Source organism: Dasypus novemcinctus, chromosome 4 (genome assembly GCF_030445035.2).
Source record: "Dasypus novemcinctus isolate mDasNov1 chromosome 4, mDasNov1.1.hap2, whole genome shotgun sequence".
NCBI classification, from domain to species: Eukaryota; Metazoa; Chordata; class Mammalia; order Cingulata; family Dasypodidae; genus Dasypus; species Dasypus novemcinctus.
The window spans coordinates 42,680,971-42,708,639 of NC_080676.1; the positions used below are offsets into that span (position 1 = coordinate 42,680,971).

At 40.1% G+C, this 27,669-nt stretch overlaps 1 long non-coding RNA gene across 2 annotated transcripts; it reads left to right on the forward strand.

The window, feature by feature from the left end:
• Positions 1–27,669, forward strand: LOC101445210 (uncharacterized). Of its 2 annotated transcripts, XR_009185474.2 has the most exons (5): positions 1–1,165; positions 2,249–2,319; positions 2,669–2,739; positions 24,357–24,783; positions 25,656–27,669. It is a non-coding gene; the product is annotated as an uncharacterized lncRNA (long non-coding RNA). The 2 variants fall into 2 exon arrangements; XR_011648610.1 differs by having other exon boundaries at positions 1–2,319.

The following is a 27,669-nucleotide window of genomic DNA, read 5'->3' on the forward strand; positions in this document are numbered from 1 at the left end:
TCAGCGCGGGGCACTGTCGCTCCCCGCAGCCCAGGGCGCGCCCCGCAGGCTGGCGGCGCGGCTCGCGCCTCCCAGCCACCGCCCTTCCACCTGCTCAGCAGAGATGGGAAGGTGAACGAATCGAGCTAGAAGTCCACCCGGCCCCTGGCCTCACAGCAGAACAAAGACGGCACTAAGAAGCGAGGGCCGAGCGGGTCACACGAGTAGCCTCCGAAGGAGCCCAGCGATGTGCCAACACCTAAGAGGCCGGGGCGGACCACAGCGGAGCAAAAACAAGGGTGCTGCGGAGACCAGGAAAACCATCACCACCACCAGGGAGGAAACGGAGGGGCAGACGCAAAAAAGTGCTGGAGGAGGATGAAGAAGGCATTTCGCCGGAGTCTTGTAAGAGGAGCAGTGACCGCACCGCGCACTCTGGCCGGAGGGAGCAGTGCCCGGGGCTGGGCGACCTCGCGCCGTGCCCACCCTCTGCTCCTTCCGCAGCCCACGCGTCAGCAGCCCCCGCTGGGCACCCTCACGCCCACTCACGCCCTCACTCTAGCGCGGCCCGCGGCCCGGGTGGGGAACAGTTTTTCGGTTTTGGTTCCCAGCGACCATTCCCTCCGCCCTCCCCCCACCCCCCACTTGCCCTCCGGACGGAGCTAATTTCCCACTTGGCCGCGCCCTGCGCCAGCTGCATCTCCAATTCCGGGGTGGGAACATTGCTGCCTGGGCTCCTGGTTTAGGGCCCACTTTTCTATTCCTGTAGTCTTCCCTCTGGCTTCCCAGAAAAGAGTGGGATGGGGCTTCTCTGGCCTTAAAAGCGGCCCAAGCCCCATCTCATTCGGATGTGTTCCATCCTGGCAGCTGCAGGGAGGCCAGTGGAGGGAGATGTTCGGGCGCTGAGGATGCCCTGAACCAACCCGTGTCCCTGCCACCAGGTGGAGCTCACACCTCCCTTTCTTCCTTCCCCACCTTACTAGGGCCCTGCAGAAGGTTGGACAGTGGCCCTCCCTTGGGACGCTGGAAAGCAGTTGGGGTTTGAGTCCCCAAACCCTCTTCACCGGGGCTCCAGCCTACCTTGCCCTCACCCTGGAATCTGAGCACATTACAGTGATGGAGATACCACATCACCTTTTATACAAGTGGGCTTGAGGAGGCCCAGGTTCCTGTGGTGCACACTCAGGTGGGCTGGGGCTGCTTGCCCAAATCTATCTGCTTCCACTTTAGGCTCCTTTCCGCTTTCCTCAAACTGAATACTACTAATAAGAAACTACCAAGACCACTTCCACCCCTTCCCCCCCCTCCCCCCAAGGTTCTGGTTCCATTTTTCTTCTGATCACAACCCACCTCTGGCCAGTTGTGGTTTTTGTTGTCGTTCAGTGTTTCTCATTCTTAAAAGGTCCATCGTCCTGTGGTTGGCGCTGGGGTTTAGTGTATACTTGGGGGACCTGACTCTCTGGACTGTCCATGTGATAACCAAGCCCTGAGCCTCAACAGACTTGCAACTCCTACCCTCTGGTTTATTGGACTTATCCCAGCCAGCTAACAGGGAGGTGAAGAAGGTCAATCACCACACCAGGGAGCCAAGAGTGCCTACAACTGCAAGCAGGAGAATTGCATCCATCGTCCAAGTGGAGTCGAAGCACCCTCTTGATAGAGGGGTGGACTGGACATAGCCATCCCAGGGTTCACAGAATGGAGGAATAGAGTATGGATTAGGGTGGACTTACTGATACTTATTCTGGAAACATTGTGATTAGTAGTGGAAGTAAATGTAACACTGAGATGGAGAAAGTGGACATGGTAGCTGCTGAGGGTGGGAATGGGAAGAAGAGATGTGATGCGGGGGCATTTTCAGGACTTGGAGGTGTCCTGGATGGTACAGCAGGGACAGTTACTGGACATTGTATGTCCTCCCATGGCCCACTGGGTGGACTGGGGGAGACTGCAAACTATAATGTGGACCATTGACCATGTGGTGAAGCAGAGCTCAGAGATATATTCACCAAGTGCAATGAATGTCCCATGATGATGGAGGAGGTTGTGGTTATGGGAGGAGTGGGGTGAGAGGGGGCGGGGTATATGGGGATCTCATTTTTAAAAAATGTAACATTAAAAATTAATTAAAAAAAACAAAAAACAATAAATCAGCTAAATTTACCAAAAAAAAAAAAAAAAAAAGGCCCATCGTAGCTGCTGCTGCTACCAGCGCCAAGTGTTCGCCCTCGCTGCCTCCCCCTGACCTGCCTATATTCTCCTCCCACAGGATACTTTCCTTGAAGAAGAGAGTCTGGAATCCGGCAGGCTGGGTGACTGACTGCTGCAGTCCCAGGGCAGGTGGGCACCTGCCCCAAGGAAGCCGCAGCAGAGTGAGGAGAGGAGGAGCGTGGAGACCAGTGAAGATGTCAGGGGAGGGGATAGGCATTATTTATCCCACCTGGGGCCCTCCTCAGGTTTCCTATTTGCAGTTACTTGAATTTTAAAAAATCCTTTCTGGGGGCGGGGGAGTGGGGGGGTAGGGGGTGGAGAAGAAAGCAATGTATTGAACTTTTTAATACAATCTATAAAATTTATGGGAATTTAGGTTGTGATTGGGACAAAACATTAATTAAAGCTCACTTAAAATTGTAAAAATGGGCTAGCAATATTTGTAAGTAGAATAATGGGTTTATAAATCGAATTTCAGAGCTTAGCAAGACCTCAGATGGAAATGTGAATCTACTGCAAGGAGTGAAGAGCATCTGAAGTGGTAAATATGTGAGTAAATGAGAAAGATTTCATATTTTCTTCTTTTCCTAATTTCTTTAGAAGTTATTTGATTGATTGAAGCAAAATATATAACACATGTAACACTGTATTCTGGAGTTTATTCCTTATGTGGTTGTAATATATATATGATATAGCACAGAGGATGGGAGATAAATGGAACTACATTGCTGCAAGGTTTTTAGAGTTTACTTGAAGTGATATAATATTAACTCTAAAAAGACTGAGATAAGAATGCATATTATAATCCCCAGAACAATCAAACAATGCAAACAGCAATAGATAAGAAACTAGGGAAACGGACTTGGCCCAGTGGTTAGGGCGTCCGTCTACCACATGGGAGGTCCCCGGTTCAAACCCTGGGCCTCCTTGACCCGTGTGGAGCTGGCCCATGCGCAGTGCTGATGCGCGCAAGGAGTGCCTTGCCACGCAGGGGTGTCCCCCGCGTAGGGGAGCCCTATGCGCAAGGAGTGCACCCGTAAGGAGAGCCGCCCAGCGCGAAAGAAAGTGCAGCCTGCCAGGAATGGCACCGTCCACACTTCCGGTGCCGCTGATGACAACAGAAGTGGACAAAGAAACAAGACGCAGCAAATAGACACAGAGAACAGACAACCTGGGTGGGGGGATTAAATAAATAAATAAATCTTAAAAAAAAAAAAAGAAAAAAAAGAAACTAATAAAATAATTTTAAAAAGAGTACTAAAAATTTTAGATTAACCCTCCAAAAAGGCAGGAAAGGATGAACAGAGGAACAAAAATAATATGGGACAAATAAAAAACAAATAGCAAAATGATAGGCCTAATTTAAACACATATAATTACATGAATATAAGTAGTTTCAACACTGATTAAAAGGCAGAGATTATTAGAGAAAATTGTAAGACTCAACTATATGCCATCTGCAGATATGCTTTTTTATCGTGATACATGTAGAACATTGCATTTCCCATTGCAACCACTTTCAAATATACAATTCAGTGTTATTATGTTTGCAATGTTGTGCTACTATCACTGCTATCCATTACCAGTAGCTTCTTTTTTTAGTCAATTTTATTGATACATTTTAAAAATAACTCAATTTTATTGGTACATATTAATAAAGTATAAAACCCATTCAAAGTGTGAAGTCTACCCAAGGTATACAATCGGTGGTATTTGGTATAATCACATAGTTGTGCATTCATCACTTCAGTCATTACCAGAGTTTTCATTATTCCAATAATAATAAGAAACAAAAAACAAACCAAAAATAATCATCTCTTAATAATAATTTATTATTATAATAATCACCTTAATAATCACCATCAATAATCACCTCTCAATCTCTTGCTTCCCTTGCCACTCAAAGCTGCTGTTCTCTTTCCATCTTTCTAATTTATTTATATTTATATCAAACATTTATATACATATCAAATAATATGTAGTACCTTTTATCTAGTGTTTTTCACTTAGCAAATATATTTTTTTAAAACCCTTAATGGAAGATTATTAATATATTACTATATACACTACTGTCCATATTTTGCTTTGGCTGTACTTTTGCCTGATATTAACATCTTGTTACATTAATGTACATTTGTTCAGCTTCAAAGAAAAACAGTCATATATGCAATATAACCCATATTCATATTTTACATGAGGTTTCGCTACGCTACACACTTTTTTTTAATCTTTTATTTTTTATTTTATTTTTTTCCAAATTCTACTCAATTTATTCATTTTTTTAAAAGATATTACATTAAAAAAATATGAGGTCCCCATTCACCCCCACCGCCCCTACCCCACCACTCCCTCCACAGTAACACTCTCCCCCATCATCATGTCACATCCATCGCATCTGGTGAGTACATCTCCAGGCATCGCTGCACCCCATGTCCCGTGTTCCACACCATAGCCCACACTTTCCCACGTTCCCACGTTTCAGTGGGCCATGGGAGGACATATAACATCCGGCAGTTGTCCCTGGGGCACCACCCAGGACAACTCCAAGTCCCGAGAATGCCTCCACATCTCTTCTCTTCCTCCCATTCCCCACACCCAGCAGCCACCATGGCCACTTTTTCCACATCAATGCCACATCTTCTCGATTATTAACCACAGTAGTTCATGAATAGGATATCATTAAGTCCACTCTGATCCTTACTGTATTCCTCCTTCCTGTGGACCTTGGCTTGGTTGTGTCCATTCCACATCTGTGTTAAGAGGGGGTTTAGATTCCACATGGATATTGGATGCAATCCTCCTGCTTTCAGTTGCAGGCACTCTAGGCTCCATGGTGTGGTGGTTGACATTCTTCAACTCCATGTTAGCTGAGTGGAGTAAATCCAATAAATCAGAGTGTAGGAGCTGAAGTCTGTTGAGGCTCAGGGCCTGGCTATCATATTGTCAGTCCAGAGATTCAAATCCCCTAGATATATCTTAAGCCCCAGCACCAACTACAATTCCAGTAAAGTAGCATGAAAGGCTTGTGAAAAGAGATCCCATCTGAGTCCAGCTCCATCACACAGAAACACCAGCTCCAAAGAAGGGCCAACTGGCATGGCAGTGAACCCCATCTGCCATGACCATAGAACCCGTGGGTCTCTTTAGCCCTCAAAAGGACCAATATCTGGGATTGTATCTACTTTATCTGTCTCTGAGACTCTGCTCAGGTGTGCATAAGGGCAATCCTTCTGACAACCTCCAGACTCTTTTTTAGAAACTCATAGCCATATGAACTCATTTGTCTTTTCCATTTCCCCCTTACTTTAGGTCAAACAGCATTTTTAACTCCTATTATTATATGTAGACAGGGATATTCTGCTGGTCTGCGTTGAACCTTTAATTTAAGGTCATTTTCTAGTTACGTCATCAGCTGGTACTTGGTAGTGATCCCTCGGTGCCAGGGAGGCTCATCCCCGGGTGTCATGTCCCACGCTGGGGGGAAGGCAGTGCATTTACATGCTGAGTTTGGCTTCGAGCCTGGCCACATTTGAGTAACACAGAGGCTGTCAGGAGGGAACTCTTAGGCACAGTGCTGCTCTAGGCCTTGTTCTTATTTCAGGTGTATAGGCTCACAAGCATAGTCATTAGTATCAGGGGCTCACTGTTGAACCCTTATTCCTTCCTGGTCCTTACCGTTGCACCTGGGGCACTGCCGCTGCTCCCCTAGGGACCACGACAGAGCCTGCCCCCGGCCAGTAACTCAGTACCCCCCAGCTGTTGTTTTTAATTGTTTCCACTATGAGTATATCCAAACATTTCCATGCACCCTGGACACATGCCCTGTATAACTCCCTGTCAACCATATATCGCCTGTCAATAACATTCCATACCAGTATTCCTCCGCTGCCATTGTTGAACCACTCTGTGATCTAAAACTTCCTGAAAAGCGAAGCCCAATATAATGTCAGGTTCCCTTACTAGTAAGATGGAATATAGCAATGAGTTTAAAGGTTAGATATAGAATACATATCGATTTGGAAAAATTCTACATCCTATCTTTTTCTTTTCTTTTTTCCTAATGAGCTTCTCTTCACAAGAGCCTTAGATCACAGTAATTCATATATACAATATACAGTACTCCCACACATCCACCATGAAACCTTTTCCCTTCCACAGTGATAATTTTTAACTTATTCATATCATATTTACTGAAACTGATGTACAGATATTGAGACAATAGCTTTCAAACAAGGTGACATCTGTGCTTACAATGTGGTCCGTACTTTAGGATATACAGTTTTCTAAATTTTTTAGTTATCCTATGTTTTACATTATGGTTTACATGATTAGTCTGTCGTCCCCTATATGTTTTTGGTGTAATACATGTTTTATATCCATCCTTGTGTACTCTCGCGAAACTCCTCTCTCGCCCCCACATTTACCTTGGTTCCATCCATTCATCACCCATTTTCCCCTCCCCTTGGGGCCCACAGTGACAGCCAATCTCCATTTCCTGAGGAACCACGTCCAGAGCTACTTGCAACAGTGTTCAGGGCCTGACTTGCTCAACTGCCCTAATGCCCTGGGAGCCACCCTTTCTCTCGAGAGATACAGTTCCCTCTATTTGATGGCATTAGTCCTCCCCAGGATGTGGGTCCACCCCCACTCTCACTACTTGGGTCTCTACCTAATGGTACAACCCACCCTGGCAAAATGAGCATTCAGACATTCCCCAGGAGTCCATCCCATGTCAGACCATCCCCTCCGAGCATCCTAAACAGGTAATCCTCCTAATTATATTTTGATACGGTTTTCTCAGCATTTTACTCTCAACCAACACCTGACAATCTCCTATGTTAGTATGTTGTCCCTCCCTCCCCCCAATTTTTTGGGCAATATTACCCATCCGCCCATCCCCAGCCCTCCTCAAACCCGCAAAGCCCCACCCAAAGGCAACCCCTTGCCCCCATTTTATCTCTCCTTTGTGCTCATACTTACCGCCAGCTCATCATAGATTCCACCCCTGCAGACATCGGCTCACATCCTTCCTTCAGCCCCCGATTTCCTGTAAGCCTGTCTTCCAGTCTCTAGCTCTCTGAGGCAGCTTGCTTATTTCATATCATTGAGGTCATGCAGTAATTGTCCTTCAATGCCTGGGTTGCTTCACTCAACATAAGGTTCTCAAGATTCATCCATGTTATCACGTGTGTTTGTAGTGTATTTGTTCTTAAAGCCGAGTACTATTCCATTGTATGTATATACCATATTTTATTGATCCACTCATCTGTTGATAGGCATTTGGGTTGATTCCAACTTTTGGCGATAGTGAACAATGCTGCTATGAACATCGGTGTGCATATATTGGTTTGTGTCCTTGTTTTCAGTTCTGCTGGGTATATACCCAGCAGTGGTATTGCTGGATCATATGGCAAATCTATGGTTAGTTTTTTGAGAGACCACCAAACTGTCCTCCAGAATGGTTGGATCCTTCTGCATTCCCACCAGCGGTGGATGAGTGTTCCCATTTCTTCACATCCTCTCCAGCATTTGTATTCTGTTTTTTTCATAGTTGCCAATCTTATGGGAGTAAGATGGTATCTCATTGTAGTTTTTTTTTTTTTTAATATTTATTTATTATTATTTTTTAATTACATTAAAAAAAATATATGAGGTCCCATTCAACCCCATCGCCCCCGCCCCCCACTCCCCCCACAGCAACACTCTCTCCCATCATCATGATACATCCATTGTACCTGGTAAGTTCATCTCTGAGCATCACTGCACCCCATAGTCAATGGTCCACATCATAGCCCAGACTCTCTCACGTTCCATCCAGTGGGCCCTGGGGGGATCTACAGTGTCCCGTAATTGTCCGTGAAGCACTATCCAGGACAACTCCACGTCCCGAAAACGCCTCCACATCTCATCTCTTCCTCCCGTTCCCCACACCCAGCAGCCCCCATGGCTACCGTTCCCACACCCATTCCACATTTTCTCTGTGGACATTGGATTGGTTGTGTCCATTGCACACCTATGTCAAGTGAGGGCTTAGATTCCACATGGGTACTGGATGCACTCTTCCCGCTTCTAGTTGTAGACACTCTAGGCTCCATGTTGTGGTGGTTGACCTTCTTCAACTCCATGTTAGCTGAGTGGAGTAAGTCCAGTAAGTCAAAGTGTAGGAGCTGAAGTCTGTTGAGGCTCTGGGCCTGGGTGTCATATTATCAGTCCAGAGATTCAAATCCCCTACATATATCTTAAACTCAGCACCAACTACAATTCCAATAAAGTAGCATGCAAGTCTTGTGAAAAGAGATCCCCTCTGAGTCCATTTCCATCACGCAGAAACACCAGCTCCAAAGAAGGGCCATCTGTCATGGCAGTGAACCCCTTCTGCCATGACCATAGAACCCGTGGGTCTCTTTATCCCTCAAAAGAACCAATACCTGGGGTTGTATCTACCTTATCTGTCTCTTAGACTCTGTTCAGTTGTACATAGGGGTATTCCTTCTGACAACCTCCAGACTCTTTTTTAGGGACTCACAGCCTTATAATCTCATTTCTCCTTTCCATTTCCCCCTTACATTAGGTCAAACCGCTTCCCGAAGTCATGTTATTATATGTAGACAGGTATATTCTGCTGTTCCGCATTGAATCCTTAATTCAAGGTCATTTTCTAGTTGCTTCTTCAGCTGGTATGTGGTAGTGATCCCTCGGTGCCAGGGAGGCTCATCCCTGGGTGTCGTGTCCCACGCTGGGGGGAATCATTGTAGTTTTGATTTGCATTTCCCTGATAGCTAGAGATTTGGAGCATTTTTTCATGTGCTTTTTAGCCATTTGTACTTCTTCTTTGGAGAAGTGTCTGTTTAAATCTTTTTCCTGTTTTTTAAATGGGTTTTTTATCTTTTTATTTTCAAGATATATGAGTTCTTTATATATGCAAGTTATAAGTCTCTTATCGGATATATGGCTGCCAAATATTTTCTCCCATTGTGTAGGTTCTATTTTACTTTCTTGACAAACTCCTTTGAGGTGCAGAAGGCTTTAATTTTGAGGAAGTCCCATTTATCTATCTGTTCTTTTGCTGCTCGTAGTTTTGGTGTGATATTCATGAAGCCATTTCCTATTACAAGGTCTTGTAGATGTTTCCCTACACTGCTTTCCAAGGTATTTATGGTCTTGGCTCTTATATTTAGGTCTTTGATGCATCTTGAGTTAATCTTTGTATAAGGTGTGAGATGGTAATCCTCTTTCATTCTTCTACATATGGATATCCAGGTCTCCAGGCACCATTTGTTGAATAGGCCATTCTCTCCCAATTGAGAGAGTTTGGTGGCTTTATCGAATATGGCTATATATATGAGGTTCTATATCAGAACTTTCAATTCGATTCCTTTGGTCTGTGTGTCTCTCATTATGCCAATACCATGCTGTTTTCAGTACTGTAGCTTTGTAGTATGTTTTGAAGTCAGGTAGTTTGATTCCTCCAGTTTCGTTTTTCTTTTTCAATATGTCTTTGGCTATTTGGGGCCTCTTTCCTTTCCAAATAAATTTCATAGTTAGTTTTTCTAGTTCCTTAAAGAAGGCTGTGTTGATTTTTATTGGGATTGCATTGAATGTGTAGATCAGTTTTGGTAGGATAGACATCTTAATAATATTTTTAGTCTTCCTATCCATGAACAGGGAATATTGTTCCATTTATTTAGGTCTTCTTTAATTTCCTTGAACAGTCTTGTATAGTTCTCGGTGTATAAGTTTTTTACATCTTTAGTTAAATCTATTCCTAAATACTTGATTTTTTTATTTACTATTGTGAATGGCATTTGTTTCTTGATTTCCTTCTGATTTTGCTAATTATTGGTGTACAGAAATGCTACTGATTTTTGTGCATTGATCTTATAACCTGCAACTTTACTAAACTCATTTATGAGTTCTAGAAGCTTTGTTGTAGACCTCTCAGGGTTTTCTATGTATAGGATCATGTCATCTGCAAATAATGAAATTTTGACTTCTTCCTTTCCAATTTGAATGCCTTTTATATCTGGTTCTTGCCTCAGTGCTCGAGCAAGTACTTCTAAGACAATGTTAAATAGAAGGGGAGACAGTGGACATCCTTGTCTTGTTCCTGACTTTAGAGGGAAGGATTTTAGGATCTCTCCATTGTAAACAATGTTGGCTGTAGGTTTTTCATATATACTCTTTATCATGTTCAAAAAATTTCCTTGTATTCCGATCTTTTGGAGTGTTTTTATCAAGAAAGGGTGCTGTATTTTGTCAAATGTTTTTTCTGCATCTATAGATATAATCATGTGATTTTTTTTCCTTCAGTCTGTTTATATGGTGTATTACATTGATTGATTTTCTTATGTTGAACCATCCTTGCATACCTGGAATGAATCCCAGTTGGTCGTGGTGTATAATTCGTTTAATGTGTTGTTGAATACGATTAGCAAGTATTTTGTTAAGTATTTTTGCGTCTAGGTTCATTAGAGAAATTGGTCTGTAATTTTCCTTTCTTGTGGTGTCTTTGTATGGATTTGGTACTGTTGGGTAATGTTGGCATCATAGGAGAAGTTAGGCAATATTCCTTCTGTTTCGATTTTTTGAAATAGTTTCAGCAGGATTGGTGTTAGTTCTTTCCGGAATGTTTTGTAGAATTCACCTGTGAAGCCATCTGGCCCTGGGCTCTTCTTAGTTGGGAGGTTTTTTTTTTTTTAAATTTTTTATTGATTTTGTAAAAATATTACATTAAAAAAAAATTATATGAGGTCCCATTCAACCCCACCACCCCCACCCCACCACTCCCCACCCAGCAACACTCACTCCCTTCATCATGACACATCCATTGCATTTGGTAAGTACATCTCTGGGCATCTCTGCACCTCATGGTCAGTGGTCCACATCATGGCCCATACTCTCCCACATTCCATCCAGTGGTCCCTGGGAGGATTTACAATGTCTGGTGATTGTCCCTGAAGCACCTTAGTTGGGAGGATTTTAATGACTGATTCTCTCTCTTTACTTGTGATTGGTTTGTTGAGATCATCAGTTTCTTCTTTCATCAATATAGGCTGCTTATGTGTTTCTAGGAATTTGTCCATTTCCTCTGAATTGTCATTTTTGTTGGAATATAGTTTTTCAAAGTATTCTCTTATGATGGTCTTTATTTCTGTGGGGTCAGTGGTGATATCTCCTTTCTCATTTCTTATTTTGTGTATTTGCATCTTCTCTCTTTTTTTCTTTGTTAGTCTCGCTAAAGGTTTGTCAATTTTATTGATCTTCTCAAAAAACCAGTTCTTGGTCTTGTTTATCTTTTCAAGTGCTTTCTTATTTTCTATTTCATTTAGTTCTGCTCTTATCTTTGTTATTTCCTTCCTTCTTCTTCCTGTTGGATTACTTTGTTGTTTTTTTTTCTAATTCCTCCAAATGTGCAGTTAGTTCTTCAATTTTTGCTCTTCTTTTTTGATGTATGAATTTATGGCTATAAATTTCCCTCTCAGTAGTGCTTTTGGTGCATCCCATAAATTTTGGTATGTTGTGTTCTCATTATCATTTGTTTCAAGGTAGTCATTGATTTCTTTTGAGATTTCCTCTTTGACCCACTGTTTTTCTATGAGTGTGCTGTTTAATTTCCAAATCTTGGTGTGAAATCTGGGCCTCTGGCCCTTGCAGATTTCTAGCTTCACTCCACTGTGCTCAGAGATATTATTTTGTATGATTTCGATCTTTCCGAATTCATTAAGCCTTTCTTTGTGGCCTAGCATATGGTCTATCTTGGAGAATGATCCGTGTGCACTTGAGAAAAATGTATATCCTGCTGTGTTTGGGTGTAATGATCTGTATATGTCTATTAGATCCAGCTCCTTTAATATACTGTTCAAATATTTTGTTTCTTTAGTGATTCTCTTTTGAGATGTTCTGTCCAGAGTTGATAGTGGTGTTTTAAAATCCCCCACTATAATTGTAGATGCATCTATTCTTTCACTTAGTTTTTCCAGCGTTTGCCTCACATATTTAGAGGCGCCCTTGTTAGAAGCATAAATATTCATGATTGTTCGTTCTTCTTGACAGATTGTCCCTTTCACTAATATGTAGTATCCTTCTTTGTCTCTCACAATTGTTTCGCATTTAAAGTCTATTTTGTCTAATATTAATATAGCTACTCCGGCCTTTTTTTGGTTATTGTTTCCTTGTAAGATTGTTTTCCAACCATTCACTTTCAGCCTTCATGAGTCTCTGGGTCTAAGATGTGTCTCTTGCAGATAGCATATAGATGGGTCATATTTCCTTATCCAGTGTCCCAGTCTGAATCTTTTGATAGGTGAGTTTAATCCTTTGACATTCAGTGTTATTACTTTCAAGGAATTATTTATGTTAGCCATATTTTGATTGGACTTGTGTTTGTCATATATATTTTTTTCCCTTTTCTTTTTGTCTTTTTTGTTGCTCTTACACTCTCCTCCAACTCTGCCTGTCCTGATTTTTCCTTTCTTCCAGCAGAACTCCCTTTAGAATTTCTTGAAGGGGAGGTTTCTTGTTGACATACTCTTTCAGTTTCTGTTTATCTGTGAATATTTTGAACTCGCCATCATTTTTGAATGCTAGTTTAGCTGGATAGAGTATTCTTGGTTGGAAATTTTTTTTTTTTAGTACCTTGACTATATCATACCACTGCCTTCTTGCCTCCATGGTTTCAGATGAGAAATCAGCACTTAATCTTATGGAGCTTTCCTTGTATGTGATAGTTTTCTTTTCTCTTGCTGCTTTTAGAATTTTCTCTTTGTTTTGAGTGTTGGATAATTTGACAAGTATATGTCTGGGGGTGGGCCTGTTGGGGTTTATGATGATTGGGGTGCGCTGTGCTTCTTGAATATGTACATCTGTCTCTTTCAGTAGATTTGGGAAGTTTTCAGCCATTATTTCCTGCAACACTCCTTCTAACCCCTTTCCCTTCTCTTCTCTTTCTGGGATGCCTATAATACGTAAGTTTGAGCATTTTGCATTGTCATTCAGGTCCCTAAGTCCTAGCTGGATTTTTTCTATCTTTTTATCGATCAATTCTACTATCTGTTTGATTTACGATGTACTGTCTTCCATATCACTAATTTTCTGCTCTGCCTCTTCTAGTCTGCTGATATTTGCTGCAAGTGTATTTTTGATTTCTTGAACTGTGGTGTTCATTCCCATCATATCTTTTATCTTTTTGCGTATGTCTGCAATTTCCCCTCCAAGTGTTGTCTTTATGTTGTTAACCTCGTCCTTTACTTCGTTTAATTTGTCTGTGATATATGTTCTGAGATCTTTAATTACTTGTGTGAAGTTCTGCTCCCCTTCCTGGTTTTAGTTTGTTCATAGGATTCAGCCATGTTTTCCTGATTACTGGTTTGGTTTGTAGATTTTTGTTGCTGTCTGGTCCTCATTTTATCTTGACGGGTTTAATCAGTTCCTTAGCTTCTTTGTCTAGTCTTGGGGATTAATTAGCTGTTGTTTTTGCATAAGTGTTATATCTTCTCTTTGTCACTTTGTTCTTCTTATTCTAATTTCTTATTGCTGGTTGAGTTCACTTTAAAGGAAAGTATTTGTGCCAGGGAAAGGCAATTGTGTAAGCAAGGAAAAAGTGTAAAGTAGTATTGGTGATAAATGGTAACAGAGCAACAATATGAGATCTGGGAGGATGGATATTAGATTCATGTAAGTTGTGTAGAGTTATAGCAGTAGGTAGAGTACCTATAATGAGGTAGTCGACTGAATATGGGAGGAATATGGTATGAATTAAAAAGCTAGTGTTTTCATGAGAGAGGGAAAGAGAAAAGAAAGGTAATAGTTTCAAGAGTGGATAAAAGACAGACAACAAAACTAAGGTATTAGAAATTAAGATTTAGACACTTTGGGGATCAAAGAAAGGGAGGTGGAATATAGGAGAGATAGTAGATGATGGAGGATATCAAGATGTAGGGGAAAGGAGATAGTGTAGGTAGCCAAAATCAATTCACACAGAAATGAGGCAGTGGAGGATGAGGAAACCCAGCAAATGTGAGGTGTTCCTGCAGCACCTATTGTATAATTAAGATAAAATAAAATAAGAAGAAAATGAGGGACAAGAGAGAAAAAAAAAAAGAGAAGAAAGAAAGAAAAAGGGGGTAGGTAAAGGGAGGGGAACAATGGGGAAAAGAAAAAATAGATATAGAACAACCACAACAGCAGCAACAAAAAAACCCCCCTAAATAACTGGAAAAAAAAAGACTTTGGGGGATACACTGGGAGAAAATACTAGGAGATAATGCAATGTTAGCAATCAGGACATTAAAAAATAAAAAATAAAAAAATAAAAACAAAACAGAAAAAATGCAAACATTGAGGGCTAGGACATTCAAGAACCTCAGATGGACCTCAGGGCGTGATGGATTCAGGGATGGAAAGTCTGTGATATTGAAGACTCAAGAGATGTGAGTCTCTGGGGTGTGGGCCACCAGGGTTTAGGGGACTCAGACCTGGCAACCTCAAATCTGGTTAACAGGGAGCCTGGGAGCACCGTAGTGCAACACAGCCTTCAGGGATCCCTGCAGCTGGGTGCCAGCCCTATAGAAGAGGTCACATCCGCAAACTCTAACCTATGTGTCTGAACCCTGCAATTCACGCACACACTCGGGTCTATTCTGTGGCTGTATCACCAATTCGACTTCAGGACACCTCCCACCGTGTAAGCCCCCAGAATGACCACCTGGGGGCACCTCAACACTGCAGCCAATTTAATGACGCAGATCAGTAGCCAGGCCCGGGGGTGGGGCTCCAGCCAGAAACGCCGATAACAGAGTCCAAAACTGAAATTCCCACGCTTCGCAAAATATTCCCCTAATCGGCTTCCAGAAGTCTCCCACCCTGCAGGCCCTGAAACAGTCTCTTGGTGATGTCTCTTTATTGTCAACAATTTAAGGCTGCTTCAGATCGGCAGCCGGCCTTGGGGGGGGCAGGGCTCTAGGCAGAAGCGCTATTATTTGTGTCTGCAATCAAAATTCCCCGCTTCACAATAAAACTCCTGTTTGTCTCCCCAAATTGGTCTGCGAAGGCCTCCTGTCCTGTTAGCCCCCCAATAGCCTGCTCAGGGCTTATGAATTTCCCAGTACTGCAGAGCCCCCAGAAATCGCCGCCCACGCCAGGGGAGCGTCCTGCGTGGAGCTCTCACCTCCATGTAATAGAGCCTCAATTTTATCTTACAGATGAATTTTCTCTGTTACCTTCCCACCAAATCGATGTCCAGACACCTCCTGTCCTGCACAATCCCAAAACAGCCTGGTCCCGAAGAATTTCCAACACTGCCCAGCCGCTTCTTTGCAGGAGAGAATCTCAGGTGCACTCACTCAGCCACCATCTTGCCCCCCCCCCTCCTGTTTTTTTTTTTTAAGATACAGGTCATTGAAAACAAAGGGATGGGAAAAGGTAACTATTCAAATAGTAGGCAACAAAATGCTTGAGCGGCTATACTAATAAAAGATAAAGTAGACTTCAAGACAAAGTATTATTAAGAAAAAGAAAGAAAATGCATAGTGATAAAAGCATACAATCTTTAGGAAGACCTATCTTAAATGCCTTTATTCCTAATAACGGAGCTTCCAAATATATGAAGAAAATTGGTAAGACTAAATGGAGAAGTAAAGAAGTCCACAATGACAGTTGGATGTTTAAAACACCACTTTCAGTAATTTATGGAATAATAGACACATTATCAAGAACATAGCATGTCTTAATACTTCAATGGGATCATCAATCATCTTGACCTAATTGACATTTATATATCACTGAACTAAAGATCTGTAAAACACACTTTTTAAGAATACACATTGTTTTTAAGTACACATGGATCATCTGAGATATGCTGGACCAATTTTCAGAGAATGTTTTCTGACGTTACTGCAATTAAATTAGAAATCACTAAGATATACTGAAAAACTTCAAATATTTAGGAATTGAACAGCACATTTGTAAATAACTCATGTCAAAGTAGAAAAAACAAGGGAAATTAGAAAATGTATCAAATTGAATGATAAAAAATACAAGTATCAAAATTTGTAGGCTACAGCTAAAATAGTAATTAGTGGGAAAATTATAATTTTATTTATTTTAAAAAATGAGAAAGGTTTTAAATCAGTGGCCTAGGGTTCCAATTTAAGAAATTACTGAAAGAAAAGTAGAGTAAATCTATAGCCAACTTTTTCTCTAAAGAGTCAGATAGTAAATATGTCAGGCTTTGTGGGACATACAATCTCTCTCACAACTACTCAGATCTGCCATTGTAGCCTGAAAGTAGCCATAGACAATATGTAAACAAATGAGCATGACTGTGTTCTAATAAAACCCTCAGGTACAAAAACAAAGAGGTGGGCTGGATTTAGCTCACAGGTTGTAATTTGCTAGAGTAAGTAGAAGAAAAGGAATAATAAGGAAGAGAAATCAGAAAACAAAGAGGTAAAAAACAAACAGTAGCAAAAATAGACAATATCAAAAATTGGTTATTGAAAACATTAATTAAATTGATTAAACCCTAGCAACACTAGGATTTTTTTGTGTATTTGTGAATATGCAAATGGTCAGTATAAGAAATGGAAGAAGTGATATCACCATATATCCTACACATAATAAAAGGATAATACAGGAATATTCTGAACAAATTTATAACAATAATTTTAACAATTTAGATAAAATGGACAAATTCCTTGAGAAATAAAATATACCAAAATGGATATAAGGTAAAACTAGAAAATCTGGATAGCATTGTGTAGCAGTTTGATATGAGTATGAATTCCAAAAATAGATATTGGACTATGTTTGTAATCTGGTCTGTACCTGGGTGTGATTGAGTTACGATTGTGGCTTTGATTGGGCCATGTCATTAGGGTGTTGAGTCCCCATCCCTTGGTGGGTGAGGACTCACAGATAAAAGGCATGGCAAAGGACAGAGTTGAGGGTTTTTGATGTTGGAGTTTGATGCTGAAGCTGGAGCCCTGGGAAGCGAGGAGCACTGAACCCAGAGAAGAGCAAGACCCTGGAAGGGAGGAACCCAGGAAGCCTGAGCCCTCGCAGGCATCAGCAGCCATCTTGCTCCAACATGTAAAAATAGACTTTGGTGAGAGAAGTAACTTATACTTTGGTATAATTGATGGTATAATTTGGCAGTTTGGTATAATTGATGAATCCCAAAAAGAAATATTGGATGATGTGTGTAATCTGATCTGTGCTTGGGCATGACTGAATTATGATTAGGGCTTTGACTGGGCCAGGTCATTAGGGTGTTTAGTGTAGGGACTCACAGATAAAAGGCATGGCAAAGGACAGAGTTGGAGCTTTTGATGGGAGGGTTTCTGATATTGGAGTTTTTATGTTGGAGTTTGATGCTGAAGACTTAAGCTGGAACCCTGGCACGTAAGCCCACAGAGGAAAGAGAAACCAGCACGAGGAAGAAAGGAACCTTGAACCCAGAGAAAAGCAAGCCCCAGGAACATAAGAACCCAGGAAGCCTGAACCCTCACAGGCATTGGCAGCCATCTTGCTTCAAATAGACTTTGGTGAGGGAAGTAGCTTATGCTTTATGGCCTGGTATCTGTAAGCTCCTATCCCAAATAAATACCCTTTATAAAAACTAACCAATTTCTGGTATTTTGCATCAGTACTCATTTGGCTGCCTAATACACCTTATATTTATTTTTTAATTGAGTTAATTATAAAAAACATTTCCAGAAAGAAATCTCCAGATTTCTGTTGAATTCCGTCAAAATTTTAAGGAAGAAATAATACTAAGCTTATATAATGTTTTTCAGAAAATAGAAAAGGGAACTCATCCAAAATAAATTTGAGGCCAGCATAACTCTGATTCTAAAACCTGATAATGACATTACAGGGAGTAAACACTACAGTTCAACATCTGTCATGAAAATAGATGCCAAAATCCTTAATAAAATATTAGCAAATTGAATTCATCAATATATAAAAAGGGTAATAAATCATGAAGTCAAGAGGGCTTCATTTAAGGAATGCAAGGTTAGCTTGACATTTAATAATCAACATAGTAGCAAATCTTAAATTAGACAAATTTTGTCTTGAAGTAGCAAATCTTGAATTAGACAATGGCATCAAATGGATAATAGGTCAATTGAACTGCATTAAAATTAAAAACTTTTCTGTGTCAAATGACGCCATTATGAAAGTTAAAAGAGAACTCACAGAATGGGAGAAAATATTTACAAATTATATGTTTGTATCCAGAATATATAAAGAACTCTTATAACTTAACAATAAAAAGACCAAAAACAAAAACAAACCAAACCAAAATCCACAATTTAAAAATGGACAAAGAAGGCATACAAATGACAAATAAGTACATGAAAATATAGTCAGCATCATTAGTTGTGAGACACATGCAAATCAAAACCACAAGTTAACACTTCACACCCACTGGGGTGGCTATAATAAAAAAAGACATAATAACAAGTGTTGGTAGAATGTGGAGCAATTGGAATCCTCATCCATTACTGGTGGGAATGTAAAATGGTGCAGCTGCTTTGGGAAACAAAATACTAAACATAGAGTAAGCTTATTTAGGTAGATACTCACAGGAATGGAAAACGTACATCTGCAAAAAACATCCACTAATGTTCATAACAGCATTATTAATAATAGCTGAAACAGTGGGAACAACCCAAATGTCTATAAACAGATGAGTGGATAAACAAAACATGGTCCTCCATACAATGGAATAATAGTCATCAATAGAATGGAATGAAGTACAGATGCCTAGTATAATATGGATGAGCCTTGAATACTTATACTAAGTGAAGGAAGAATGTATGATTCCATTTATATGAAATATGCAGAATAAGCATATCCATAGAGACAGAAAGTAGATTCGTGGTTGCCAGGAGGTGGGAGGAGAGAAAGAAGAGTGACTGCTAATGTGTACAGTTTCTCTTTGGGATGATGAAAATATTCTGAAATTAGATAAAGGTGAGGGTTGCATAACTAAATATAATAAAATCATTCAGTTGTACACTTTGAAAAAGATGAATTTTATGGTGAGTTATATCTCAACAAAGCTATTTTTTAGAAATAATATTAAAAGTAAGGGTCAATATTCCCCCACCTGGCATAAATAATTTTGGCATACCAAAGTGAGAGACCTTTGCAATTTTGTTCCTTTATATGCTTTGTATGAAAAGCTTGATTTGTTATCATGACTTTCTAATATATTAATAAAAAAGAGACAAGAACATAATATAAATCACTGTATTAATAAAAAAGAGAAAAACCATATGATCATCATAATAAAGGCAGAAAAAGCATTTGACAGTGTTGAATACCCATTCTTGAAAAAAATCTTGGTAAACTAGGAATGTAAAGGAACTTCTTCAACCCAATAAATGGCACCAATGAAAAAACTCTACAACATTATACTGAATATTAAAATACCAAATGCTTTCGTAGCCCTAACAAATTGCCACAAATTTAGTGGCTTAAAACAATATCCATTTATCATCTCACAGTTCTGTTTGATAAAAGTCCAGACACAGCATGATTTAGCAGATTCTGTGTTCTGGATTTCACCAGGCTGGATTCGAGTTGTTAGCAGGGCTACATTTTTTTTTTTTTCTGGAGACTCACAGGTTGAATCCACTTTTAAGCTCATTCAAGTTGTTGGCAGAATTCAGTTACGTGCAGTTGTGGGACTGGGGTCCCTGTTTCTGTTCCTGTTTCTTTCCTGGCTCTCAGTTGGGGCTTGTCATCAGCTTCTAAAGGCCACTTACATTCCTTGGCTTGTGGCTCTCTTCTTCCATTTTCAAAGCCAGTAATGCCAAGTCAAGTCTTTCTCATGCTTTGAATCCTTCTGACCTCCCTTTCTGCATCTTCTCTCTTTGGCTACTTCCTCTTCTGGTGTATGTCTGTCTTCCTCTTATGCTTGTAAGGGCCATATAATTAGATTGGTCCACTTAGGTATTCCAAGATAATCTATCTAATTTAAGGTTAGCTGACTAGTAACCTTAAATCTTAAATCTGCCTGCTAAATCCCTTCACAGCAGTACATAGATTCATATTTCATTGGGTAATCAGGGAGAACAAATCATGGGAGAACAGCTTTAGAATTCTGCTTCCCATGTGCTTTACGAACGGAAATAAGACAAAGACTTCCACTGTCACCAGTCATATTCAGCATTGTATTGGAGATCTAACCAGGGCAAGAAGGAAAAAAAAAAAAAGCATATAGATTGGAAATAAACTGCTTTTATTCATAGATGACATGATCTATGTCAAAAATCCCAAGGAATCTATTTTTAAAAAGTGACTAGAAGTGAGTTTACTAGAGTTGAAAAATAAGTAAGTACATTATAAAAAATGGAAGCTGTGTTTCTTACTGTCAGAGAAAGAAGTTACAAATAAGCAAGTAGAAAGGTTAGAAGGAATATTGTTTTGGTAGATATGAGTATGAAATCATGTTTATTTTGATAGAGAAATAAATATGTATATATACATGTGTGCAGGAAAGAATTATTTAAGCAGGCCTGAGCTGCTCAAACATTATACATCCCTGGAAGAGTGCTTTAGGCCTTGAATATTCTATTGGGGAATGCTTTTAACCAAAATGATTTCTTTAATAAATAATCGAGCTATTCAAGTTATTTGTTTCTTTTTGAGTAATTTTTGGTAATTTGCATCTTTCAAGGAATTTGCCTCTAGCACTTAAGGTGTAGATTTGTTGATATGATGTTGTTCATAATCTGTTTTTTCTTGTAATATTTGTAGACTCTGTAGTGATGTCATTTCTTTCATTTCTGATGTTGGTAATTCATGTCTTTTCTCTTTTTTTATTTCCTAATCAGTCTGGCTAGAGGCTTTATTGATTTCGAAGAACTTTCAGTTTCAATGGTTTTTTCCTTTAAACTTCTTATTTTGAAATAATTTCAAACATACAGGACAATTGCAAAAATAAGACCAAGTCCATACAGAGAACTCCAGCATATCCCCACATATAGATAACCAGTTATAGCAGTTTGATATTCTTGATGAATTCCAAAAGGAAATATTGGATTATGTTTGTAAATTGGTTTTTTCCTCTGGGCGTATTAGATTATATTGGACTCAAAACTTCTTGTGCCAGTAGGGTGTTGAGTCCCCACCCCTTGGTGGGTTGAGACTCACAGATAAGACATGGGAAAGGACAGAGTATTCCTCAAGGAATATTGAGGTTGGAGTTTTGTTGTTGGAGTTTGATATTGAAGTCTTAAGCTGGAGCCCTGGGAAGTAAGCACACAGAGGAAAGAGAAGCAAGCCCTGGGAAGAGAGGAACACTGAGCCCAGAGAGAAGCAAGATCCTTGAAGAGAGGAACGGAGGAAGCCTGAACCCTTGCAGACGTCAGCAGCCATCTTGCTCCAATACGTGGAGATAGACTTTGGTGAGGGAAGTAACTTACTTTTTATGGCCTGGTATCGGTAAGCTCCTATCCCAGATAAACACCCTTTGTAAAAACCAACTGATTTCTGGTATTTTGCATCAGCACCCCTTTGACTGACTAATACACCAGTTTACCAATTTTAACATTTTGCCACATTTACCTAATCTCTTCCCTCCCTTCCCTTCCTCCCTCTCTCTCCTTCCTCCCTCCCTCCCTCCCTTTCTCTCTCTCTTTCTTTTCTCTTTCTTTCCTTTCTCTCTCTTTCACTGTCTTTCCTCCTCTCTTTCTCTGAACATGTGGGAGTAAGTTGTATATATCAGGCTCCTTGAACACTTAATACTGCCACATGCATTTCCTAAGAACTAGGATATTCATTTATGTAATCACCTTAAGTAATGTCCTCAAGTTAAAGAAATTTAACATTATGTAAAGATTACAGTTTATACTCCATTTTTTTCACATGTCCCAGTAATGTCCTTTTGAGCCATTTCTCCTCCATTATTAGATCCTGTTAAGGATCCTGTATTGCATTTAATTATTCTCTTTTTAAAAATATTTTATCTAATCAATTTTATTAGTATTATTAAAAAGCATAAATCCATTAAAATATATAATCAGTGATATTCAGTATAATTACATAGTTTTACATTCATCAATTAAATCATTTTACATCATTTTCACTATTCCAGTAAAATTTTTCCCTTTAATTGTTTTTTTTTTTAAGAAACATAGATCACAAAAAACATTACATTAAAAAATATGAGGTTCCTACACAGCCCCCCTCCACTCTTCCAGTTGCTTTTTTTAAATTGTGGAAACATGTATACAACATAAACTTTTCCATTTCAGCTGCTCCAAGGACACAATTCAGTTAGATTAATCACATTCATGAGGTTGGACTATCCTTTTCACCATCATTTATCAGAACTTTCCCATCACCACAAATAGAAACCCTGTACCCATTATGTATTGACTTCTTATTCCCCCTGCCCCCACCCCTGGTAACCTATACTCTTTTTTTCTGTCTGTATGAATTTGCATATTCTAGCTATTTTATATAAGTGGACACAAAAAATATCTGTCCCTTTGTGTCTGACTTAATTCACTCAACATAATATCTTCAAGGTTTATCTATGTAATGGCATGTATTAGAACTTTATTCCTTTTAAGGAATATTCCATTGTATGTATTATTCCAGTGTATGTATGTCAATAATTTTACTTTTTTGTGGGTTTTAAACACCATAATACATTATTGTTATGTTTGTTTAAGCAGTCAGTTATCTTTTGAATTGATGCTTTAGTCTGCTAAGCTGCTAAAAGCAATATACTAGAAACGGGTTGGCTTTTACAATGGGGATTTATTAGCTTACAAGCTTACAGTTCCAAGGCTGAGAAAAATGTCCAAATCAAGGCATCATCAGACAATACTCTCTCCCAGAAGATGGACTGCCTGCCAGAGATCCTGGACTCCTCTGTTACATGGCAAAGTACAAAGCAGCATCTACTGGTTTCTCCCTTCTCTTTCAGTTTTTGTTACTTCAGCTCTTTGCTTCCATGGCTTTCTTTCCATCTGTATCTCTGTATTCATCCAATTTATAAGGGACTCCAGTAAGTGGATTAAGACCTACCCTGGGCTGTGCCTTACCTGAAGCTATGTAATCAAAACACCCCTACTTACAATAGGTTTACACCCACAGGAGTGGATCACCTTTAAGAAAATGCTTTTCTGGGGTCCTTACAGCTTCAAATCATCACAAAAAATAAGAAAAATAATTGTATATATTTATTCATATAGTTACCACTTATGGTATTCTTTTTTAAAAAAAAAAAGATTTATTTTTTATTTGTTTCTTTCCCTTTCCCCCCCACCCCAGTTGTCTGCTCTCTGTGTCCATTCACTGTGTGTTCTGTGACGACTTTTTTCCTTATCAGCGCCACTGGGAATCTATGTTTCTTTTTGTTGCATCATCTTGCTGTGTCAGCTCTCTGTGTGTGCAGCAGCATTCTTGAGCAGGCTGCACTTTCTTTCACACTGGGTGGCTCTCCTTATGGGGCACACTCCTTGAGTGTGGGGCTCCCCTATATGGGGGATACCCCTGCGTGGCATGGCACTCCTTGCACGCATCAGCACTGTGCATGGGACAGCTCCACACAGGTCAAGGAGGTCCTGGGTTTGAACAATGGACCTCTCATGTGGCAGGCAGATGCCCTATCCATTGGACCACGTCCGCTTCCCATTTATGGTATTCTTCATTCCTTCGTGTACAGCCAGATTTCCATCTGTTATGATTGTCCCTCTGCCTAAATGATCTCCTTTAACCTTTCTTGTAGTGAGGGTCTGCTGGTGACAAATTCCTTCAGCTTTTGTATATTTGAAAATGTCTCTTTTTCACCTTATTTTTTGAAAGATATTTTTCCCAATATAGAATTATTGGTTGATGGGTTTTAGCTTTCAGTACTCTTATGATGTTATTTCACTGCCTTCTTTTTTACCTTGTTTCCTACCAGAAATCTGATGTCATCCTTACCTTCATTTTTCATACGTAACATATCTTTTTTCTCCAAATATTTTAAGATTTTCTCTTTATGACTGGTTTTGAACAATTTGATTATGATATGCCTGGTATCATTTTCTTCATGTTCTTTGTGCTTGAAGTTCATTGATCTTCTGTTGATTTATGGTTTTCATTAAGTTTGGAAAGTTTTTGGCCATATTTCATTAAACATTTTTTTCTGTCCCCCTCAGCTGAGACCAGCTCAGCGTTAGGTCTGCATGAAGGGAAAGCAATGTAGAACTGAAGAAATAAAAGGACGGAAAGAAAGACACAAGAGAGGAAACAAAGATGGAACCAGGGGACTTCACAGCTTTTGAAACTGAGAGCCTCAACCCTAGTTTCCACAGCCTATTTATTTGGAAATTAACAAGCCAACTGTTTGCTACAGGAAGCAACTTGCAACATCTTCTACAATGACAGGAAACAGCTTGCAACATCTACAATGAGGTAATTTACAATAACAGGAAGCAACTTGCAACGTCTTCTATAATGACAGGAAGCAGCTTAGAACATCTTGTACAATAACAGGAAGCAACTTGCAACATCTACAACAAAGTAATTTACAATAACAGGAAGCAACTCAGAACATCTTGTACAATAACAGGAAACAACTAATAGGTAAACCAGTTTCCCACAACACCCCCCCTGTTTTGTGAACCCCAGTTACCAATATATTAGGCTGTTTAAACTTGTCGTATCACTTACTGATACTTTTTTCATATTTTAAAATTTATTTTATTATGGATATGTGTATATATAATCACAAATCTTGGCATTTTCACCATTTTTAAGTGTACAAATTCAGTGGTATAATTTTATTTATAATGTTATGCTAACATCTTTTCAGTTTAAAAATATTTTTTTTGTGTGTGTGCACGGTTCATTTATTTATTTGTTTATTTATTTATTCCCCCCCTCCGTTGTCTGCTCTCTGTGTCCATTTGCTGTGTGTTCTTCTGTGACCACTTCTATTTTATCAGCAGCACTGGGAATCTGTTTCTTTTTGTTGTGTCATCTTGTTGTGTCAGCTCTCCATGTGTGTGGTGCCATTCTTGGGCAGCCTGCACTTTCTTTCATGCTGGGTGGCTCTCCTTATGGGGTGCACTCCTTGCTCATGGGGCTCCCCTACGCGGGGGACACCCCTGCGTGGCAGGGCACTCCTTGCGCGCATCAGCGCTGCACATCGGCCAGCTCCACACGGGTCAAGGAGGCCTGGGGTTTGAACCATGGACCTCCTATGTGGTAGGTGGATGCCCTATCCATTGGACCAAGCCCGCTTCCCTGCATGGTTCATTTTGGATAGTATCTATTGCTATGCCTCCAAATTCATTAAACATTTCTTATGTAATATCTATTCTGACATTAACCCCATCTGGGATATATTTCTTTTCAGATATTATTTTTATATTTTTTAGTATTTCCAGGTCACTACTTAACTTTTTGAACATATGAAATTCAGTTATAACAACTGTTTTTGTTTTTCATTGCAGCATTATTCACAATAGCCAAAAGGTGGAAACAACCCAAGTCACCATCAACAGATAATTGAATAAACAAAGTGTGGTATATCCATACAATGGAATATTATACTTTATAATATTATAATATTATAAGAAGGAATGAAGTTCTGATGTTGCTACAACAAAGATGAACCTTCAAGACATAATGTTAGGTTCATAGATGAGGCTAACATATAAGGACAAATATTGTACGATTCCACTTATACGAAATATCTAGAAATGGCAAATTCAAGAAGACAATAATTAGATTACACATTACCAGGGACTTGGAGGAGGGGGAAGGGGAAGAGAGAGTTGTACCCTTGGTGGGCTTAGAGTGCTTGTAAATTTTAGAGATTAAGAACACAAGTGGGGAGTGGGGAGTGGGGCATATGGGAATCTCCTATATTTTTTAAGGTAACTTTTTGTGTGATCTATGTACCTTTAAAAGAAAAAACAAGCCACAAACAGGACTGTGAGATGATGGCAGAGTAGGACGCTCCATGGATCAGTCCCTCCACCAAAACAGCTATTGAACTGTGGTATATCTATATGTATTATGTTTCTCCAGGGAAACAGAACCCTGACAGGATGTGTGTGTGTATATAAATATTAAGATTTTTTTATAGGAATTGGCTCACTTGACTGTTGGGATTGAAGAGTCCAAATTCTGTAGGGCAGACTACAAGCTGGGAACTCTGATAAAGGTCTCAGTGAATTCCCCAGCAGAAGTTGGCTGGATGAAGTAGAGATGGAAATTCTTTACTCTGACTGCTGAAACCATCAGTTCTTTCTGTAAGGCCTTCAACTGATTGGATGAGATGTCTCTTATTGCTGAAGGCAGTCTCCTTTGTTGATTGTAGATGCAATAAGCTACAGATGTGAGCAACTGATGATTTAAATATCCCCCCTAGTAATAATCAGACCAGTGCTTGATAACCTAGTCAAGTTGACATGTGACCTTAACCATCACACCATACAGTGGATATTATTTAGGTGTAAAAAGAAGTCAAACCCGGGGATGAGCCTCCCTGGCAACGAGGGACCACTATCAACTACCAACTGATGATGCAACTGGAAAATGACCTTATACGGAAGGTTCAATGCGGATCAGCAGAATATCCATGTCTACATAAAATACCATGACTTTAAAATGCTGTTTGACCTAAAGTAAGGGGGAAATGGAAAGGAGAAATGAGTTTATATGGCTACGAGTTTCTAAAAAAGAGTCTGGAGGCTGGCAGAAGGTTTGCCCTCATGCACAACTGAGCAGAGTCAGAGAGACAGATAAAGCAGATACAACCCCCAGATATTGGTTCCTTTGAGGGCTAAAGAGACCCATGGGAGTTATGGTCATGGCCGATGGGGTTAACTACCAGGGCAGATGGCCCCTCTTTGGAAATGGTGTTTATGTGTGATGAATCTGGACTCAGATGGGATCTCCCTTCATAAGACTTTCATGCTAATGTGCTGGAGGTGCAGTTAATGTTGGGGTTTAAGATATATTTAGGGGATTTGAATCTCTGGACTGACAATGTGATAGCCAGATCCTGAGCCTCAACAGACTCCAGCACCTACAATCTGATTTATTGGACTTACCACACTCAGCTAAGATGGAGGTGAAGAAGGACAACCACCACACCATGGAGCCTAGAGTGATTACAACTGAAAATGGGAGGATTGCATCCAGCATCCAGGTGGAATCTGACCCTCCTCTTGACATAAAGGTGCAATGGACACAACCAATCCAGTGTCCACATAGAAGAGGTGGCATTGGATTGGGAAAAGTGGACATAATGGACAAAGGGTATGGGGAAAGGCAGGAAGAGATGAGAGGTGGAGGCGTCTTCGGGGACATGGAGCTGCCCTGGATGGTGCTTCAGAGGTAATCACCGGACATTGTAAATCCTCACAGGGCCTACATGATGGAATAGAGGAGAGTATGGGCCATGATGTGAACCAATGTATATGAGGTGCAGAGGTGCCCAAAGATGTACTTACCAAA